The following is an 8432-nucleotide window of genomic DNA, read 5'->3' as shown; positions in this document are numbered from 1 at the left end:
CCCCAGCGCCCCACGCGGCCGCCGGAGGAAGCGCCTCCTCCTCCTCCTGCTGCTGCTGCCGCCCTTTCTGGCACTCCGCCTCCCGCTTCTGGCTCTCCGCTCGCTCGCGCGCGCGCGCGTTCGCCCACCTGCGAATCACGGGACGCCAAAGGAGAAGCCCCGCCTCTCCGCCCCCCGCCGGCTACCGGCCCTGAAGCTCAAAGTGCCGCGCCCTCTGTGGCCGGCGCTCTGTTCTCCCTAACCCAGGGGTAAGGCAACCTCGGCTCTTTTATGACTCGTGGACTTCAACTCCCAGAATTCCTGAGTCAGCTATGCTGACTCAGGAATTCTGGGAGTTGAAGTCCACGAGTCATAAAAGAGCCGAGGTTGCCTACCCCTGCCCTAACCCTAAACACCCCCCCTCCCTCTCTTTTGCAGCATTCTGGGAAATGTATGCCTGGCCTTTTCTTTTTTTTTTTCCGCGTGGGAGGGCGAGATACGTAAGGGAGAAAAAGGGAAAGGGACGAAACTACGTATCCCAGAATCCTAAATTCATTTTCCTGGTTCCTCCCTCTCCAATCTCCTAGCAATGTGATCTGGGCGAGGAAAGCAGGAAAAAGGGGACAGGAAAAAGATGAGAGATTAAAGGGGAAAACCAAAGGGAGGCGGGAGATAATCGATGATTAGTCGAGCGATAGTAATAGTTAGCTCTTTTCTAAGTACTGCCAGTTTAGCCCAGAAAATGATCGCTTTTAATTTATTTGGAGGTTTCCGTTGGACTGAAAATTACCCAACTTGTCTGAATGTGGAAGTTGTTATTCATCGTGCCTGTTGGAGGGTTCCGGAACCTGGGTCAAATCACCAGCTTAACTTGAATAAATTGAAATGTGTCAATTCTGTTGAGAACCTACAGTTTTTAATCCTATGTGTAGTGTATCCTTTCAGTTTATTGTTATTTGCTTTCGAGGTTTCTCCTCCCCACGGTTCTTCTGTTATTCCCATAGTCTTTCCTGTTATAATATGTTAATTTTGCCATTTTCTTTTACATTGCAACTTTGCCCACACTTTTTAATATTTACATTACATTTTGAGCCGTGCTAACGCCCACACAGATTACCAAAATGTCTTCCAGAAAAAAAAGTTATTTTCAATATATTTTGAGGTAAGTGATTACATTATGCAGGTTCAGATTTTTATTAAACACAAAAGCTCAGGCCCTATAATTCCCCAAACGATTTAGATTTACAAAGAAAATCTTGCTTTGTGATTTTTGGCAGCTCCACAAATTAGAGATCATGTTCATCTGTTTAGTTATAGATCATTTCAATAAACTAACATATACTGGATTTTCATTATATTGTTTTTATTGTAAAAAAAGCTTCAAATAGAAATGGAAGGAAAATATGTGAAAAGAAATGTAAGGCAATCATTTAAATTTGCATTTTAATGTAATTTGGAAAAGTGCTGTGTGGAATATTAGCCTTCTACAAAGAAATAGTGATGTAATAAAATATGTTTCTCCCAATATAGAAAGATTTAAAATATCACATCTTTAAAAAGTGCCAAGAGAAAATTTTAATGATTTTAATGATTTGTTCATTTATTTTAATTTTATATTGTATATTGTTCATTTAATTTTAATTTTATATTGTATTGTTTTTAAATTTAGCCTTGTAAACCGCCCTGAGTCCTTTGGGAGTAGGGCGGTATATAAACCGAATTAATAATAATAATAATAATAAAGTACAAGAATCTAAATTAATTGAAACTGGAAGGTATTTTGCTATTTTTCAATGTCAGCATAATACATTTTTCTTCTTAAAAGTGTTTCAGTTTCTGTGTATTAGAATTATAGTTCAATGCATGCAAATGGGATTTGGCCTATTAAATATAAAATTAATATCAGTTCCTGGCATGTGGCACTTACATTGCACAACTGAAAATTAAGTGGCAAAAATTGCTAAATTGAAGTAGCATTTTCTTCCTGTTTTCTTGAAGGGGACTGGAAGCTTCAAGAAACAAATTGTTCCACCCTTAAATCCCACCCTTAAAACATTTCCCTGAAATCTTAGATTTCCAGATGAGGGTTGCATACTTTATGATATCATCATGCAAATGATGCAAAGTATTTGTATCATTTGTCAGTCATGTCGTTATGCATATGTTGGCACTTGCCTTACTCCAGGGGTGTCAAACTACCGGCCCATGGGCTGGATGCATTGTGCTGAAACCGTGTCCACCCCAGCTCCGGCAATGGGGAAAAATTCACGATACATCATGACACGTCATGTGACGTGGCGAGTTTGACACCCTTGCCCTATTCCATGCTTCCCATGGCTGAAATTAAGGTGTGATCTCTTCCCTTTTTTGTATTTTGGACTACGGTATTTAAGATTTGGAATGGGAACAAAATACCCCCACGAGGTGAACTACTAATAAAATTAAAAAGCCCAACATTATCAGCCATTTTCTTTCCAATAATATCAGCAAAAAGTATTTCACTTTCTCCTGGTAGATCATAGTAATGTTGCATAGTAATGTTTCCTGATTTAGGGGAAGTTTCCCATTTTTGCCATATAATGCAAAGTAAACATGCAATTTGAAATAAAAATTATCTAAGTGGTATCTGAGAATAATAGTCTTTGTATTTTATTTATTTATTTATTCGTATCCTGCCTTTATTAATTTTACAAAGAACTCAAGATGGCAAACATATTCAATATACCTTCTTCCTCCTATATTCTCCATAACAACAACCCTGTGAGGTGATTTTGGTTGAGGGAGGGAGAGAGAGAAAGACAGAGAGAGACTGGCCCAAGGTCATCCAACTTATTACAAGGTTATGAATATCTTTGGAGTGTAAATTGACTTTGCGGTTTTATTTTGTTAAAATACAACCTCAGCTGCTATAATCATTTATTGTCATATTAATGTGATCCATTAAAACATGCTGCAAGTTAAGTAAAAAGAACCCACAATTTAATCCAGGTATTTTGTGAAAAATGTTCATGAGTCTGAAGTTACAATAATTTGTGGAGTAGACCCACAAACATACCGCTCCGTGGCAAGTTAAGTCCTATTGATTTGAATGAATCTGTTCTAGATATAACCAAATCTATATTAAATCTGATGTTTGTAGTATATTTCATGGGCATGAGTTGACAGGGCATGGGAATTAAGAAATTTTAAATGCCTTAAATTTCTTATCCAATCCAGTTGAATTGTTAGTATAGTAGTGAGGACATAGTCAAATGCCAATTCAGAATTAATATCAGTTGAGCTAAGGTGTAGGGTTGTGCTACTGCTGGAACAGGCTTTGCTAATAACAATATGAACTCCAGCCCTGAGGATTTAGCTGACATCAAATACAGGGAAGGCAAAGGTCTTCATACTCTTTTCTTCTTTTTGCCATCCTAGTAGCAATAGAACCATCTATAAATAACCCCATAGCACAAGTACTGCTACTAGCCTACACTTTCTGATGGTCATTGTACAAAGCAATTGCCTAGAAATTTTTTTTTAAAAAATGGCAACTTCATGCTGTTTATTCTAGAATTTTTCAAACTTGGCAACTCTTAAAATGTATGGACTTCAACTGCCAGAATTCTCAAACAGCATTCTGCCTGGAGAATTCTGGGAATTGAAGTCCATACTTGAAGTTTGACAAGTTTGAAAAACATTGGTTTATTCTATCTCCCTTGCCCAAAGACATTTTTTTCCTCACTCACATGTAATTAAGTCAAAGTATTTTCAGACCTGCAAACAAAACTTGCTCAGCTGACCTTTTTCTTGTTTGAATAATCTGCAATGGATCCTAGGATCCTAAGTCAACACTGAATAAAGCTTAGTCACTGCTTGTACAACTAAGGTAAATTTCCACAAGCATAAAAAGTTATATAATTCTATTTCAGCAGATACTAATAAGCTAATTAAATATTTGCCTGTTTGTTAAAGAAGGGGAGTACAAGAAGACTTAAAGAGGATCAGGACATCCTGCTAAGCCAAAAACCTAAAGATCAAAATAGGAATAGCACAACCTAAGGTAAAGGTAAAGGTTTCCCCGCACATGCGTGCTAGTCGTTTCCATCTCATCTCCATTTCAAAGCCAAAGAGCCAGCGCTTGTCCGAGGACATCTCCGTGGCCATGTGGCTGGCATGACTAGACGCCAAAGGCGCACGGAACGCTGTTACCTTCCCACCTTAGTGGTTCCTATTTTTCTACTTGCATTTTTTATGTGCTTTCGAACTGCTAGGTTGGCAGAAGCTGGGACGAGTAACAGGCGCTCACTCTGTTATGCGGCACTTGGGATTCGACCCACCAAACTGCCGACCATTTGATCGACAAGCTCAGCGTCCTAACCCACTGAGCCACCACGTCCCCTAGCACAACCTAGATTGCCCTTATTGTTGATTCCATCATTCCTCCAATTGTCAACTCAAGTTTTTGACGGCTGATAAAATAACAGTCAATGCAGGACCACTAACAACAGCGATATCAGTTGGGATGAAGTAGAGACTGTCCTGAAATAAACATGTTGTTAAAAGGGGATAGCAGTGGAAGAAAGTTCATTGAACATCCTTTCTAGTGAGAGTGAAACATAGGATGCCAGCTTGAAAATTATGAGAAGGGAAATTAATTGAATTCATTAAACTAAAACGTACAGCTCCTGGATCTGGTCTAAAAAACTCAGAGTAATTAACTATGAGCTGGTGACAGTGGGATACAGAAAAGTCTAAAAATGTCAGCTAGATAGTCACAGATTTTTGCAGCTGTATTGTTGGTAGAACATCCAAGCTGCGGTTTGGTCTACAAATTATGCTTAAAAGAAAGGTATCAGGAAGTATTCTATAAAAGATATGCACTGTAAGTAATAGTGCTACTGCACAATACAATATTTATGTACACTAGAGCAGGTGATCTTCAAGTTCTTTGTCAACAGCATTATTGGTACAACAAAAGAACTTCTTTTATAGGTTTTGTGATATGTAACCTTTAATTTAGGCTGGGGATGTGAATGTATAGACTACTCTTTAGAATACTCTTGGCTAGATCTACATATCTGCAAAAATGTAGGCAAGCGTCAAATAAAGTAGCAAAGATATTAAGAGAACACTAGCTTTTGCTACTGGTTAATGATCACACGTTTGCAGCCCAGATATGGTAGGGTTCTTATAGTAATTGTACCCTATTCCAAACTATGATTTGTTGAGTTTATATAAGCTGCCAAATGAAAACTAAGCAAATTGGTACAATTCAAACCAGTTTCTTGGAGGTTTAAAATCCAAATCTGGCACATTTATGTATCCAGGATACAAAACTCTTTGGTGCAATGGAAAGATTATCACATTATTCATTATGAGAGTAAAAAAATTAAGCTTAGCTGAATATCACACAGGAGAGAATTTACTGTAACTTATTTTCCAATATCTATATACCATTATTTCTTAGAATAATCTTCTGTAAGATTTGACAGAGCCAATCAGTGGTAGTGCTCAAGAAGAACAAATATATTCAGAAGAGAGAGACGCTAACTCTGACCTTTCCAAAATCTGAAGTTAGATAAGGTTTTTATTCTGAGAATATCACAATTCTGCTTTTCTTCGTCTCACGCCATCTCACCTGCTAGATCTAGAGTTCTTGTACAGGAGAAAATTATTGGTAAATAATCTGATTCAAGACTGGCAGTTGTGTTAAATTGTTAATTAGTTACAACAAAAACAAAGAGTTTGTGCACTTTTAGACAAATTTATCATATTGATTTGGAAAAGAAAAAGGCAGTCTTGAGTTTGTTAATACTTTCTGGGACAGTGGCTGTATTAATTTTCAGGACAGAAGAAATCAATTCCTAGTATGATGTCAGATGCAAGTGAGCAGACTCACATGTGTAGCTCAACTTAACTATATTATTGTATTCTGACTATAATATAGGAATCTCCTCCCAGATTGTTTGCCTTCTCTTGGGAACAGATAGATAAGACCCTATGAAAGGGTATCAGCCCTGGATCTCTTGCAGCTGTGCAATGATTTAAGGCTAATTCCCCACTTGATCCTTTCTCCCTGCCTGGCTGGCTGTTTATCAACATGATTTACATATCCCCAATATCTATGATTTAAATGAAATAACAATTTGTTTGGTTTTGGCTTAGCATGTTGTACGAGGCCAGTTAAAATTTATTCAACAAAGTATACCTTAGAACAATGTGTGAACCCGGCCAGCATTTAGCATATATATCGTGCTTCCCCGAAAATAAGACCCGGTCTTATTTATTATTTTTTTGCCTCCAAAAAGGCACTAGGTCTTGTTTTCAAGGGATGTCTTATTTTTTTTACTCCCCCACACCTGTCTCACTTCACAATAGCAGCCCACATGGCTGCTGCCCCACTTTTTCTGCAGCCACTTTCACCCTCTCGCAGCAGGACTTAAAAGCGAAAATGAAATCATATTAATTTTAAATTTGATTAACATGATAATTTTATTGTCACTTTGAATGTACACCAATCGGCATACATCAAAATGAAATTTCATTGCATACAGCTCTCAAAGGGTCACCACCTCTGATATATACTCCTTGTTTGGGGCCCACTCAAATTTCACATTGTCCATTTTAGTCTCTAGGGAGTGAACGATGGCAAACAGGACAGATGGAAATGGGGCTCCATGTGGATTAGCTCTCAAGTTAGCTTGTATTCTGACAACCTCGCCTTCTTTCCTTTTTCTGATCCTGACTCTTCCACTCTTTCCTTAAAGAGGCCTTGCTTCTTTTTGCCCCTGGAGCACGCTGCCGCCACCACCAACTCCTCCAAAAGCCTCTCTCTCTTCCTCTGGGCCTGCCGACAGCCTCATCCAGTTCCTATTAACCTATTAAACCACCATTTAGGGTAGCATTTCATAGTCAAAATGTCTCTATAGTCAAACATTCCATAACTTACCTCTCCAAAACAGTTCTAACAGTTGAATGGCCCTTTTCAAAATTGGAACATTTTCATTAAGACCTGAAGAAACAATTCTGATATCAAAATACTTCTGGAGATATCAGAGCAGAATGGTTTGGAGTTCAAACATTTTTCTTCAAGTTTTTGGCACATCTCTACTGGGCATAATTTACTTTTTTAAAATTAAGACATAAGATATCCACCACTGGAATCAACTGCAGAATGTTGGTTTTGTTCATGCATTTGATTTCATTTTACTTTTATTTATTATTTATTTTTATAATAATTTTATTAAAATCACTATTACAATATAAAAAATAATGCACACTAAGAAAGAAAAAAATAGAAAAGAAAAATAAGAATATATTACAAAGAAAAAGAAAAGAAATATATTAAGAAATGACTTTCCCTTCATCACAAAAACTTTAGTAACTAATCACCTCCTCTTAAAATACAACATTCTCCCTTCTTCCCATCTATAAACAAATTCTCAAAGCCTTATCATTTCAGTCCTGATATTACCAGAGATGACAACATATCTAGCTTAACGTTGATCAAATAAACCCATCCTGTATTCCTTCATTTTGCTTTTAACAATGTTGATCTTTAGTCCTTTCAAATAATGTTCTAGAATTTGATTTCATTTTTTATGTTTTCACAAAATTCTTTAAAGTTTAACACATCTCTTTTGTAAGTCTAGTCTAGGAAAATTATCCAGGTTACTTTATTGCTTTCCCATTTGTATATCCCTTAATAATTTAAGACATCAGCCAGTTTCTTTTGTAACATCTTTTTTCCATGTCATTATCACAGCCTGTCATTTTCAAACCCACCTCTAAATCAATCTCAGTCTAGTCAGGTAAAACTCGTTCTTCTTCCACACAAGCTTTTAAACACAGTCTATCTATAAAGGCAGACACTCTTAAAATTAACTTCTGGGTCCATTGTTCAAAATTATCCTTCAGTATGTCCAATGTTAAAATATTTTGCTTCGTTCTATATTTATGTTGAATTTAAATGTTCTTCTCCTTTAATTGTAATTTTAAGTTCCTTCTAGTTCCCACTGGTGTTGAATATTTTATTTATTTATTGATTAGATTTATGTGCACCCCATCTCATTTCATAAGTCTTATGTTTTTTAAGCATTCAAAAGAAAAAAAAATCCCATGAGAAAGATTCTTATAATTCCAAATTTTGTTTCAAATTTATCCTGATCTTTAGTCTGTTTGTAACTTTCTACACTGTTTTGCTAAAGAATTGAAGGGAACTCAACCAATCCTGTAAAATGTGTTGATCCAAAAGTTTACTGTAGCTGAAAAACTGTTAACAAGCTAGCCCTAAGCCTATTGGAGACCACTGTCTTGCAGTGTCTTTGCAAGGAGCAACTGCTTGAAGTACTTGTGGTGATCTGAAGTCCTCTCCTTGTTGTTAGCTATTCATAGTCATTGGCTCTGCTTTTCATGAAGCTATCTTCAATTCGCCATTTCTTCCTTGGAAGTGACCTTTAAAATAATAATAA

This window comes from Vipera ursinii (assembly GCF_947247035.1).
Source record: "Vipera ursinii genome assembly, chromosome: 1".
NCBI classification, from domain to species: Eukaryota; Metazoa; Chordata; class Lepidosauria; order Squamata; family Viperidae; genus Vipera; species Vipera ursinii.
The sequence above is the reverse complement of the archived record's forward strand: the minus strand, read 5'-3'. Positions refer to the sequence as shown.